The 14694-nt window shown below is 41.3% G+C and overlaps 1 pseudogene across 1 annotated transcript; it reads right to left on the bottom strand.

Annotated features, from left to right (window-relative positions):
* Positions 1–1539: 1539 nt before the first annotated feature.
* On the bottom strand, positions 1540–1967 carry LOC306666890 (large ribosomal subunit protein eL22-like; annotated as a pseudogene). The gene has a single exon. The product of its transcript is annotated as a large ribosomal subunit protein eL22-like (transcript).
* Between the last annotated feature and the right edge of the window lie 12727 nt (positions 1968–14694).

The following is a 14694-nucleotide window of genomic DNA, read 5'->3' as shown; positions in this document are numbered from 1 at the left end:
GGCAGACAAGAACGAACCTTCTCTGGGAGCCGGCAGATCTAAAGGAGAGGGAAGACCAGGACAGAGCCAAACAGGTTGAGGCCCTTCTGCTCAAATTTTCCATGCCCCTACCTTTCAGAGGAAAAGTTAAGGGAACAGAGAGAAGTTAAAAGGGTTCTTAGGGCTGGAGTTGTGGCTCAGTGGTACACGCTTGCCTTGCATGTGCAAGGTACTGGGTTTGATTCTCAGCACCACATATAAATAAATGAATAAAATAAGTTCTAGCAAAATCTAAAAAAATATTTTTTAAAAAAGGGTTCTTATATCATCACTCATGTAGATTGGAGAACTTCTGTCCTCTCTATGGACATATGAGTGGAAAATCATTGTTCTTCTATTATTGCTGTTCTTGTTAGTGCGGTTTTCCATAGTCTCTGCTGCAGTCTGACTTGCCGTACAAGGTCGAAGCTTCAGAAACCCTAATTTGCATGGATCCTTTGGAGATCCAGGAAGGAGCAACAGTCGCAGGAGAGTTAGAGGAGTGGAGTCCTGCCAGGCAGTCACCCTGCTTGCAGTTACCCAGTCTCCCAACACCGTGCAGCTCCAGGACCACTAGTTTCTACGGAGAACCTGCCTTTGGTGGACCCCAAGAAACATCAGCATCTTCGTCAAGGAGAAGAATCGTCTACTGCATGACTCTACTCCCAGGCCCCGGGCCATGTGACTTGGCTCCACTGTGCCCTTGGCACACCTTACTGCTGAGAACAGCCCTGGCAAGGTAGGGATGGGAGGGATGTTGGGTGTAGTGAAATCCAGTCGACCTTGACCAACTTGCCCTCACGGTGAGATCAAAGGGCTGGAGTTATCTGAGGACTCTCCCACCACTACCAGTACTGAACTGAAGCTAAAATAAACTTTTCTTCATTATGATTGACCAAAACAATTTTTTTGACCAACTGGATTAAACTAGGTCAAAAGACTAATTTCTGTTTAGAAGACTGATTGATCTTTCTACTTTTTTTGTTGAAGACCATACTCAGAAGTCATTATCACAGTAAGAGGTGATCCAAAAAATATGTGGCCAAAGAATGTAGGGAACAAAATGTATTTGGGGAGGTATATCAGTTATAATGAAAATAATTAAAGATCATATTACATTTCTGGATTTTGTAGTAAAATTATAACAAATTTTTATCTGTTGTGTTTTCTATTGTCATGCTAAGTAAACTTAAACTTTTGTACTGAATTTTCTATGAGTAACTTGGTACTTTTTTGTTTAAAGTGGTCTCTCCAATTAATAAAGCTTAACATCCTATAAAAGTTGGGCCTGATTCTGTTGTGTGTTTGGTTCTTGTTGTTGTCTTTACTTGTTTAGTTACTTGTGGGACGTAGCATTGTTGCAGAGAAATGGACTTGTTTCTTGGAAGGCAGACTCTCTCTTCTCCCTGTCTTTGTGGTTTGCAGTCTCACTCTCCATGACTTAGAGAGTCATGAACTTGTTTTTATTTAACCTACAAGGGGGGAGGTGTACTTCCACAATCTGAGGATTTATGCACTTTTTCAATCTTTTTTGGTTCCCATATTTTTTTTATTCAAGAACTCATACAAAATATTCCAGCTACAAGAGTTTTAATCCTCCTCTTCCTCCTGGTGAATCTGGAAGTAACGAATTCATAACTCTCTTTGCTGTTAGGGACTACGCGCAACCCAGTCACATAGATGATTCTTCTTGAAATACTTTTTGGTGAGATATTTCAAATACCTTTTGGGAAAAGGCCCCTCAGATGTTACAGTGATCTTGCTTTGGCTCCTTTCAATGGTCAGAACCCCTCCGCCAGGATGCTCAGCTTTTCTGTTCACTTTGATTCTCTCTTGTAGAACCTGCTCGAAACTGGCTGCGTCCATGATTCCATCTCCTGCGGGGTGAACTTCAGAACCTGCTTCTTTTATTTGCCCCCCTTCGCCACAATCTTTTTCACCGGCGCCATGGCGGCAGCGGAGGTAGAAAGAGTTCCTTCTTTTTCTTAAATTGTTTTTTATAAATACTGGGCAGATGCAAAACAAATACTTAGGTATTTTAAAAATATCTAAGATATAAAGGATAACGGGGCAAAAACTCCAAAAAGGTGCAATAATACACCTGTGTCTTCACCACTGAGTGTAGGGAAGGGACAGAGAGAGCAATATCTCCACTGCGACGTCCTCTGTGACTCACTCCATCCACCTATTTCCACCGTGATCTTAAACTTGATATTTAGCATTTCTTTGTCTTCTTTGTAGTTCCACAAAGAAAATACACTGCTGCGCATGTTTTTAAACTACATATCGTTGATCTAATACTGGCTATGTCCTTCAATTTGTTTTCTCCACTCAAAATTATGTTCCTGAGATTTTCTTACATGGTTGAGTGCAGCTAGAATTTATTCATCCTCACTGCTGTATACTATTCCATCAGCTCTCTCTTCTGTATTCTGTTAGTGGACGCTGACTTACTTTTGGTTTTTCCCTAGCAGGAAGAGTGTTGCTCTAAGCATTTTCACAAGGGCCTCCAGAACAAGAGAATTTCTCTAGAGTTGATACCTAGGAGTGGAATTGCGAGTTCATGGCAATGTCTAGGCATATTCATTAAGCAAAGTTGGTCTCCAAAGGGACTCTCCTAATTCATACACATACCCGCAGGATATGAGAACGCCTTGCCCACATCCTCGTCAGTATTAGACTTCAACTTTCACCAATTTTTAAAAATATTTTTTTAGTTGTAGATGGACCCAATACCTTTATTTTATTTATTGGTATGTGGTGCTGAGGATCTAACCCAGTGCCTCACACATGCTAGGCAAGCGCTCTACCCCTGAGCCACAATCACAGCCCAGATTTTCACCAGATTTGTATGTTGTAAAATGAATTTGTGTTTTCCTGATTGCTAATGAGATTCAGAGATATTTTGTATATCTCTTGGCCATTTGTTTTCTTTTCCATAAAATGCTCATATAATTCTTTTGAGTCTTTTGAAAAAAATAATGTCTTTTTCTTATTGATTCGTAAAAATTTTACATGTAAAATTGTAGAATTTCTTCACATGTTCACGTTACAAATCTCTTAGTGATTTTATATTTAGCAAATATCTCTTCCTAGTCTGTGGTTGGTCACTTCCTTCTCATTATGGTGTCTTTTGAAAAGTGGATGCTGTTTATTTTTAATATAGCCCCATCTGTCCATTTTGCCTTTGTGGATTTTAATATTTATTTCCTGTCTAAGAAAATGTTTATATCTCTGGGGTTGTATTCTCCCAAGCTGGCTTCTAAAATTTTTATGTTTCTCTTTCACATATAGCTCACAAATCCACCTAGAATTGACTTTTGTGTGGGACGTGATGTATGGGTGCCAATTCTATTTATCCTTAGTGTCTTATCATTATTGATTTTACACATATTTATTTTTATCTTCCATCTCATTTACTATACAAAAGATATACCGTGGAATGCAGAAAGATGGAACTCTGAGAGAAACTTAGAACCTTAATGCTTAAAGGCCAAAATAACTGTTTCCAATTTCAAAGTTAAAGAAAGAACAAAAGGAAAAAACAAAATAAAGAACACTAAACGGCCAGTGGCAGGGCACATACCTGTAATCCCAGTGACTCAGGAGGCCAAGGCCGAAGGATTCCTAGTTCAAGGCCAGCTTTGGCAATAGGAAAGCCCTATCTCAAAATAAATTAAAAATGGCAGGGAATGTAGCTCAGTGGTAGAACACTTGCCTAGCAATGAAAGGCCCTGGCTTTGATCCTCAGCAGCATAGGAAGGAAAAAAAAAAAAAGAACACTAAAAAGCAGAAACCAAATAAGTGACCATCACCTCCACATACATATTTATCACAAGATTGTGTCTGTGTTAGTCCCTCGTTGATGGAGTCAGATATGATAGAAATTTTTTAAATAAGGAAAAATTTGGACTTTATACAATGAATTTGTAATACTTTTATTATTTGGAAACATAAAATGATTTCAATGTTGAACAAAAACTTTAGTGAAAACTGGATTAGGATATCATGTTATCACATAGTTCAGAAATTATTTTGCTTTCAATTATCTTTAAGCAGGAGAAAAGGCGACACAAATTCTAAACTTACTTTAGATCTGACTTCAGGATGCACCACAATGAAACCACACCAATGCAGACTCAACCGAATCTAAATTGGTCTACATATTTTTAACGGCTCTTCATTTCTTCAGGTAAATTCAATAAATGGAATGATAAATGGTATCAATTAGGAAAGTTCCAATAATAAACAAATCGAATGGATTGACTGTTTTATACTTCTACACAAAAAACCTTAATCCCCAAACCTAATGCTTAATCTGTACCAATTACTCTTAAATCAGGTATTCTTAATGTAGTTGGGCTGATCACTGTTCAAATACCTGTGTTTTCGATTTTCTAATGGTATTTGTGAATGTGTGTCTCTGGATCTCTCTTGGTGTGTGATGTGTTCAGGGAAAGGTTGCATATGTGTTTGAGGGACCCTGTTGAGATTCAAGGGTGTCCCTGCTAATGATTTTAGTGCTGTTTTATTCTTTGAATTAGTATATTTACTTCAGCCTTTTTCCTGAGTGATCATTATTTCTAAATAATGATCAACTAATGTTTTCATTAGACTCAACTAATGTTTTCCTCTAATGATCTACCAATGTATGTGCTAATTTTTTTTTGAGTCAAGAATTTAAAAAATCTAATTCTAAAGTGAAAGGAAAATAGAAACTATTTTCCAGAAATATTACGGCAAACTTCGCCCAATACATTATCTGAATATTTCCTTCATGGTCCTTGTTCCTTTTAAAAAGTCTTTGGTATAAATTATATTAAAACAAATTCTGTATAGAACAGAAGATCGCTAACATAATAAAATGTGTATGACAGTTTCTCACAATGAACTTTCAACGAATTATAAACATCTCTTTTCTAGATGGATTTCCTAAGACTTCAGCTATTTATTTGTTTATTTATTTATTTATTTTTGTGATACTAGAACCAAGATCTCCTGCCTTTTAGGCAAGTGCCCTTTTTAAATTTTACTTTGAGACAGGGTCAGAGTTGCTGAGGCTGGCCTCTAACTTGGAGTCCTCCTGCTTCAGTCTTCTGAATACATGGGTTCTTTGTACTTAACATTTCCCACTCCAAATTGTTGGTAGTCCCTAGCCAAGCGAGGTGAGGATTCAGTTCATAAACTGGGTTTGGGGATGCCTGAAAGGGTTAATTACAGTAGAACAACCTGGTAGTGTCTGACTCTGAATTAACCCTTCTATTAAGTTGGACCCAAACTGCAACCCTGAATTCAGCGCAGGCAATGGGGAGTGGTCCAGCAATGCAGGCTTCACCCAGGGTCTGGAGCACATGGTTATGGCCACAGGACTTCCCTGGAATGTGAACCAGCTGGAGACTCCTTCATTTTGGACTGAGACACGTCCAGTTCCAGATTCTCCATTTACTCATTGCATAATGATAATTGCATAACAATAATTTCCCCAAATTATTTTTCTTCACATTGTTCCATGTTCTTATCTGTAAAGTAGGGATATTTCCTGCCTAGATATTTATTACCTACAGAGCATCCTCAGGAAGATCAAGTGGGATGGTGCTGTAGAGTCGTTGCACTATGCCCTGTCCCGTGGCGAGCAGACAATTAGTGCTAGCTGCCTGCGGTTCCTGTAGAACTTCCCGTAAGTGGCAGGCATGGGGGAGGGTTCAACAGGGGAAAGCTGGTATTTGGCCTTCCAGGCAGGCAGGCAGGCAGGCAGGCAGGCAGCACCAGTTACAGCTGTCAACAGGTAACCAGGCTACAGCAATGGGCCAAGAGTGGAAGGACCAGATGCCACTCTCAGCAGAGGGCAGACAGATAAAACTGACCTAGTGTAGGGGCAGAGAAGAGTCCCAGGCTCAGAAGGTGGAGCAACAGGCAGGATTCAACAGCTGGCATTCAATACCAGGAAATAAGACAGGGACGTGGCTAGCGAAACTGGTAGACAAAGTGACACTGGCGTTTCAGCTACAAGGTACAGAACAGAACTGAAGAACAGCAGCAGAGGGGAATGGATTAATGTCCAGTCACAAAGCATCTGGTCTGAGCTTTTGACATCCACCACCTGCCACCCTACCCAACCCCAATTATCTGACTTTTGCTCCCTAAGCCAAAATGGGTAAACCTGCTGATGATGATTAATGGATTTTTTTTAAAAAAATTTTTAATCGTGGATGAACGCAATATCTTTATTTTGTTTCTTTAGTTTTTTATTTGTTCTAATTTATTGTACATGACAGTAGAATGCATTTATATATTTTGATAGATCATACATAAATGGAGTGTAATCTCCCATTTTTCTGATTATACACATTGCAGGATGTACATGGGGTAATGATGTCTGTTTCACTCTGCTACCCTTCCTGCCCCCATACTCCTCTTCTCCCTTCACTCCCCTCTACCTAATCTAAAGTAACTCTATTCTTCCCTATGCACCACCCCCCTTATTGTGAATTAGCATCACATATCGGAGAAATTATTTAGTATTTTTATGTGGTGCTGAGGATCAAACTCAGTGCCTCATGCATGCTAGGCAAGTGCTCAACCACGGAGCCACAACCCCAGCCCAAGATTAAAGGATATTATTTTTCAGTTTTAGCTTTATTTATTTATTTTGAAAATCTACCATGTTTATTTGATTTAAAAAATCACGTAGAGAGGCACATGGAAAGTCGGGCTTCTACAGTCAGAGTGCTGCTCTCCATTCCCTTCCACCCTCTACAGACAATGCCCCCTAACAGTGAGTTACCCTTCCTGTGTATTTCTTCCTTTCTTTTTTTTTGACATGGCATATCTTGCAGGTCTCTCCACACTGTAGCATTAAGTGTTCCTCCATAAAGCAGGAATCTTTGTTCTGCTTAATGGCCACATAATATTCCAATGCATGGTACATCATAGTTGTCTGGAACAAGGTCTGTACTGCTGAACACTTGGGTTGTTCCTAATCTGCTGTTACAGTGTCACAAAACATGACCTAGGACACATGATAGTAGAATAAAAACTTAGAAGTAGTGTCTGGGTCAAAGGGCACACTCACTGATAATTTTGTTAGTTATTATCAAATCTCTCCAAAAGAACCAGATCCATTTCTCACTCTTACTAGCAGCATTTGAGACGCCTGTTCACCACAGCCTCGCCAACAGAGGGTGTTAAACATTTGGACTATGGCCAGTTTGGTAGGAAGGTTGTAAATTTGAAGTCTAATGAAAGGCACGTTGTACTTTTATAAAAGCTCCCAATAAGCAATGCTTTATTGTTTGAAGGGTCCTTGTTCTTCCCTTCTTTCCTTTTCTACTAAGAAAAAAAAAAAAAAAAAAAAAAAAAAGCTAACATCTTAGCCCTGATCCTTTGTATTTAGTCATGCAAGCTTAGTTATATATCCTCAAGTTTGAAGCATTTTGGACTTGATGGATTTGGCTGCTGTAGATAAGAAAGATAAGGAAATTAAAGTCCTGTTGATGTCCTGGGTCCTGAAAACGTGGATTTCTCTCCCCCTGGGTCATCCTGGCCCCTGGGGACCCTCTAGTCCCTGGTCCCCTAACACCACATTGACCTCCTAGACTCCACTGAACATCCCCCTGTTCATGGTCTCCTCTAGAGCCTCGCTCTGGTTGCCATGTAGGATGTGACATGTAGGATGTCGGGGAAAGAACTTTTAAAGACCTGTGTGAAGCAAAATTAGCAAACTAAGAACAAAAACAACCATGAGAGGTCTTGGGCAGAGTGGCTCAGGTATGAGGAGGTGTGGTCCAGAGTATTTTCAATAAACTCCATTATTTTTAATCTTTTATTTTTATTTTTACAGATTACATGTGGATTCATTGTACACAAATGGGGTACAACTTTTCATTTCTATGGTTGTACACAGTGTAGGTTCACACCATTCATGTAATCATACACAGAGTAATAATGTCTGTCCCAGACTATTATCTTTCCTTCCTGCAACCCCTCCCGCCCCATTTTCCTCTACACCATCCAAAGTTCCTCCATTCTTCTCTTGCCTCCCTGCCACCCCCTCCCTTGTTATGTATCATCATCTGTGTATCAGAGAAAACATTTGGCCTTTGGTTTTTTTGGGCTTGGCTTATTTCATTTACCATGATATTCCCAACTCCATCCATTTACCAGCAAATGCCATAATTTTATTCTTCTTTATGACTGAGTAGTATTCCATTGCATATCTATTCCACAGTTTCTTTATCCATTTATCAATTGAAGGGCATCTAAGTTGGTTCCACAATCTAGCTATTGTGAATTGAGCAGCTATGAACATCGATGTGACTGCATCACTCTAATATGCTGATTTTAAGTTCTTTGAGTATAGGCCAAGGAGTGGGATAGTTGGGTCAGATGGTGGGTCTATTCCAAGTTTTCTGAGGAATCTCCATACTGCTTTCCAGAGTGACTGCACCAATTTGCAACTCCACCCAGCAATGTATGAGTGTGCCCTTTTCTCCACATCCACGCCAACACTTATTATTGCTTGTGTTCTTGATAATAACCATTCTAATTGGAGTAAGATGAAATCTCAGGGTGGTTTTAATTTGCATTTCTCTAATTGCTAGAGTTGATGAGCACTTTTTCTTATATTTGTTGATCACCTGTATATCTTCTGTGAAGTATCTGCCCAGTTCCTTAGTCCATTTATTGATTGGGTTCTTTGTATTTTTGGTGTAAAGTTTTCTATCTTCTTTATAAACTTTGGAGGTTAGTGCTCTGAATGAAGTATGTGTGGAAAAAATTTTCTCCTACTCTGTAGGCTCTCTTTTCACATTATTGATTGTTTCCTTTGCTGAGAAAAAGCTTTTTAGTTTGAATCTATCCCATTTATTGATTCTTGCTTTTATTTCTTGCACTATGGGTTCTTGTTAAAGAAGTCAGGTCCTAAGACAACGTGATGAAGATTCGGGCCTACTTTGTCTTCCATTTGATGAAGGGTCTCAGGTCTAATTCCTAGATCCTTGCTCCATTTTGAGTTGATAAACTCCATTTTTAATAAGTGTCAATACAGTATTTAATAGGTGTTAATTCTATTTCGTTTGTACTCAGATCTTTAAAATATAACTTTGACTGAACTACTAGAAAAGGCAAAAGGTTTATGTGTGCGTGTTGCAGTGCTGGTGATTGAACCCAGGGTCTCACGCCTACTAGGTGGGTGCTCTCCCTCTGAGCTACCTCCCTGTAATTCTTTTATTTCGACACAGAGTTCACCAAGTTGCCCAGACTGGCCTCAAGCTTGTGAGGCCTCAGTCTCCCAGGCTGCTGGGATCACAGGTGTGTGCCACCACACCTGGCTGCATCAAGTGTTTTCATGAACATACAGTGCGTTCGCTGTCTTCTAATTAGAACAATGACACAAGGATTCCTGAGTGTGCAGGAACTCCAGCTCTGCTCTGAAGAGAGCTCAAGTTCACTGCCAGGCTCCTGCTATTGAACTTTTAGCAACTGCCACTGTGGATTGTTTGTCTGGTTGTTTGGGATGAGGTCTTGCATGCTGTTCAGGCTAGTCTTGAACTTGTGCACTCAAGGGATCCTTCTGCTTCGCCCATCGAGGAGCTGGGACTACAGGCGCCCACTGCCTCATCTGGCTTCACTGTGGAGTTTTCAACTGAAGGCCGCCTACACGTTTTCCACAAAACTTTTAAATTTAAAACTTAAAAAAAAATCATATTAGATCCTGATAGAATAATATGATGCCAGGAATGGATGTCACATCATGGCATCTTATATTTGAATGAAAAAAAAAAAATTAGATGTTAAACCAAAGTATCTGGAAAATACATATCAATTCAACTGCAATTAGCCTGTTTTTAGATCAACTGTGCTAATCATTTTATTTTTCAGTAATGTGAAGAAATATCCAATATCTACATCTAGTAATTTTAATCACTTTGGGTGCTTTGGCAGGACAGTGAGAAAGCTTTCCCATCAGTGCATTTTCCTTGGACAAAGCCCGGCATGTGGGATGGCCGCTGTGGCTGCTGCATTCCAGCCAGAAATGACAGGTGTGCTCCTCTTCACAAAAAGATGTGGCCCCGTGTTGCTCCAGACATTATTCATGGATAGAAACTATTGCAGTAATCTGTGATAGCTGCTTCTGGGTCTTTGACCCTCATTCAAGGGAGGAGAGGACTTTTCTTACAGAACATCCCAAGGCAAGAATCCCACATTTTGCGAGGCAGGAACATGGAGGAGGCTCTGACTGGGGACAGAGTGCTGGCGTACCACCCTACCGTGGGAAGGTGGCCTCTGCAGCTTCATGATCCAGCCCCTGTGCAGAGCACCAGGAGGTGTGTTCAGGTGAGCTGAGCGGCTGGCTCATGTCCTGCAAAATAAAATTCTAAAAGTTCATTTTCCAAGATCACTGACCCTATGGTGATATGAGGATTCAGCACAATTTTCTTAGAATAATGGACTGGCAATAATGGACACGTTCTCACACACAGGGACCCTGTGGTGGCTCAGAAAGTGTCAGAGAAGTGCAAACACACCAGTCACATTGGTGCCATGCTTGGGGAGGGGCATTGCCTGGTCATCCTCTGACTGGCTTTAGAAGTCCATCACTCACGGGAGGACCAGGCCCTGTGTTCGGCTCTGGAAAGGCAAAACCATAGGATGCCCTCCTCAAGTACTCATTCGAGGGGCAGGCTCACAAACCTTCAGGAATGTTTACCACGCAACATAATCAGGGTTTAAGTAGTGGCACCCACGGGTGGTTTCCTGCTTCACTGGAGGAACGGGAACTGTGAGCAGAAGGCTTCACAAAGGGGCTGAGAGAGGTATGCCAGGGTGTCGCTCAGTGGTAGAGCTCTTGCCTGGCAAGTGAGAGGCCCTGGTTCTGATCATCAGCTTTGAAAAAAAAAAAAAGAGGCAGAAAGGTAGGTGAGAGACGAGTGGAACAAAGAATTCAAATGGAAACTGCTTCTCAGGGAGGTTGAGTCAGGAGTCAGACGAGGCATTCAGGGGAAGGACATGAGCAGGCACAGAGATGAACCAGTTAAAGTGGATCAGGGCAGGGTAGAGTGGTTGTACCCAGGAGCCCGGTGGTGGTGAGCCTGATGGCCCCAGGGAAGTGACCTTGAAAGAAAAGGAGCAAGATCTGTCTGCAGAGCTGGTGGCTGGAGGAAAGTTGGTGAAGGGAAAAGGCCAGTGTAGAAGGCGCTTCAGGCCAGAGTGGTCTCAGGGAAGTTGTGGAGAGAGAAAAGAAAGTTTGAGATTCAAAAGAGCTATTGGTGGCCCAATCGGTCCATTCAACTCCTCTGACAAATAAAGAAACAGAAGGCTCTGCTGTAGGTGCTCACTGGGGTCAAAGACTGTGGCAGGTTCCTGCGACCCAGCCCCCACCCAAATCCCTTGTATATATTGGGCACTTTGAAGGGCTCAGTTCATCTAAATGGGCAATCTGCCCAGCTTTACTCAGCAAGGGTGGAACGATACAGAACACCTTGCTTCAGGGATCAGTATATGTTTCCTACAGAAGTGAGGCGGACGGAAGCTGATAAAAGAAAATGAGGTTTTCCTGGAAGAAAGAAGGATGCTAAAAAAATCATAGATGGAAATTTCCCAGTGGTCAGATGAGATGAGAAATCAGAATGTGGCCGGGATTATGAAACAAAATGGAGGCAGGTGCGCCAATTGTCCAAGGAGTTTGCCCGTGGATGGTCAGCAAAAAGCTTATTAATTAGGAAGGCTAAGAAATCTTTTACAGTTTTAACTTTGAGCCTAAATTTCTGTGATTTCTATGAATTATCTCACAATGACAAGTCTAGCCTACTTAAGGATAAATGTATCAAAGGATAAATTATGAATTGCAACATTTTTCCCCTGGACTTGAAGTTTCTAGTAACAGTGTCTGGTTGTCTATGTGATTCTTGCTTCCCCTCCCTCCCTTTCCTCCCCTCTCCTCCTCCTCTCCTCCCCTCTCCTCTTCTCCATAGCACCCCCTTTGGGCGAGGTAAACTCTATCACCGGCACCCACTAGTCCTTGTCATTGCCATCAAAGGGACCCGTGGAGCCCTGAGCGGCAGGGCATGGACTCAGCGGGACTGGGGCCTTCAGCGCCTTCCCCTCCCTCTCTCCTCCTGCATTGTACCAGTGTTGTTCTTAGAGCATCCATAGCACAGGTACCAGGGAGGAAAACATGCTGTATATCACTCCTGTCCTATGGAACCACAGAACCACAGAATTATCTAGGGTCTGCCTGGAAGAGTCCCCATACTGTCTCAGTGTTCATCTTCATCTTCCAAGGGTCAATTAAATCATGGTTAGCGATTGCAAACTCTGGGACCCAGCCTTTAGGAATGGGTCGAGAACCCACAACACCAAACTGTTTTGGAAAGAAATTTTTGCCACATTTAGGTATGTGCTCCTCTTCAGACCTTCAGTTCATTAATCTGTAGGGCCGTTTCTGAGGGGATCCTGTTCAGTGAATAGAATTTGTCCCCCCCTCGTCACCATGGTCACTCCTGCTGCATCTCCTCTTTTCTCCAGTGCCCATAGCTTCTCTCTCTTCCTCTGTGTGGCATCGAAAAAGGGCTTTTGGGAATGGATCTGGAATATATTCATACTAAGGTCTGAATAACTCATAATGTTCAAGGTGTTACTTTTCCAAAGCAAAAAAAAAAAGTTTTTGACAGAGTGCAAGCCTTTTGAAGGAAGGAATATATTCATAAATCTTTAAGGGAGAAATTTTAATCATATAGGAGAAATGTTCAGGGTTGAGTAGAATGTGCCCGGTTTTCTGAAATCACATAACAGACAGCTATTATACCTAGAAATTAAAACACACACAAATGCCCCTCCTTAACCATTTATCTCCAGGCAATGTGTGAAGTGCCTTATAGTTTTTCAATTAATTCTTTCCCCCTCCCAAGTCACATGGAGTAGACAGTATATTTAGTGTTTCATATGTTTCATGTACACAGCAAGGTCAAGTAAGTTGCCAAAACCTGCCCAGCCTATAAATGTAGAACTGGGAGGGAATGCAAATCTACTTCTGCCTACAGACCATGAAGCCCTTGGTGGTAAAACTCTCTTGATGTGGTGGGAAACAGTTTACTTAGTTAAGGAATATATAGAGCTTTAAAAATATTGTTTCATAAGTCATCCATAAAAGTCTTTTAAAAAATCATCTTTGTTTTTCTCCAAATTCCCCAGAGTATATGTATGTCATCCTAGAAATGACACGGCCAAAATGAAGCACAGTAGCAGGGTCTATTTTCACTTTTCAGCCTATGTAGGATATAAAAAATAAACAGCATATGGTGAAAAGTTAATGAGATTAAAAAAATAAGTTCACTTAAAATAATCCATGGGCTTTTTTTTACATGTGTTGTTCGTCTGGTTTTAAGAACCACAGGAGTTTTACTATGTGTTGGGAAAGGGTGATTAGTTTGCATTGTTTTTCTTGGGGTCAATGGAAAACCAACCCCGTAGGTTTGGCATTGATAATTATGTTGTTGATAAACAAGTGCACCTGGACTAGTGCAGACCAGGACTTACTGTGTCGTGCCAACCGCTGAACATGTCAAAGTACTCTGCCATGTTCTCTACAGGTGCAAATCTCACGGCCACGGGATTCTTCTTTAGCTAATAGGTATAATGACATCTAGACAGGAAGACGGGAAATCAGAGTTGGTTTCTGCCAGCAGTAGCCCTCTGAACACAGCTTAGCCTATCTGCTACCATAATAGGTAGGCCTTACCTTTTATGAAAAATTTCTTCTATCTTTTAAGCAAACAAAAACAACCAAGTTAGGAATTCTGCCTTATTTTAAATGAGCCGTCACTTACATAGGAAGCCATTGTTGCTTGAGCTACATCCATTCTTTGCATTGAAAGAAACAATTTGAAAATGTTTCTGATGATTTTATTTGCATGTTTGTGCTCAGTCTTGAAGCTCTCCTGGCAATGAAGTAGGAAGAGCCTGCTGCAGGGTCAGGATTGTTCTGAGTGTAAAGGAAGATACAAGAGAGATTGGAGACACAGAATTTGTCCTTGAAGAATTGACAATCCAGCTAGAGAGATGGGAGACTAGTTACCAGATGCTTGTGGTGTGCCAGGCGCTGTGCTCAGAGCGATGCAGGAGCTCTTCTGCCCAGTCCCCAGCAGTCCAGCGAGTGGGCGCCAACACCGTTGGTGTTGGGTATGGGAGGAAGGAATGGCTTGCAGGCATTGTGAGAAGCATATGAGAAACCATAATGCCCTCTATCAGTTAGGGTTAGATTTGTTTTCCTACTGAGAAAAGAAGAGAGAAACAAGAAAAAGGAAAATAAGGGCTGGGGAGACAGCTCAGCTGGTAGAGTGCTTACCTCGCAAGCACAAGGCCTTGAGTTCGATCCCCAGTACTGCAAAAAAAAAAAAAAAAAAAAAAGGAAAATAAAAGAAACGCCAAAACAAACCTCCCCTCTCCCCAATTAGTAGCTTAAACAAGATAGTTTATTTCTCTCTTTCAAAAATGAAATCTGGAAGAAGAGTAACAAAGCTGCCCAAAGAACCACCAAAGAGCATGGGCAGGCCCATCTCCTAGGAGATCTGCAGAAGTAGTCTTCTTTTTTTTAATAGGTGGTGTGCCCAGCTGACACTCGGGGCTCCTGTTACTGAAGAACAGATACTGACCTTGGTGCCTGCTTCTCTGCCCTCT

The sequence above is a fragment of the Sciurus vulgaris genome, assembly GCF_902686455.1.
Source record: "Sciurus vulgaris genome assembly, chromosome: 7".
Taxonomy (NCBI): Eukaryota; Metazoa; Chordata; class Mammalia; order Rodentia; family Sciuridae; genus Sciurus; species Sciurus vulgaris.
This window is presented reverse-complemented; position numbering and strand designations above follow the sequence as displayed.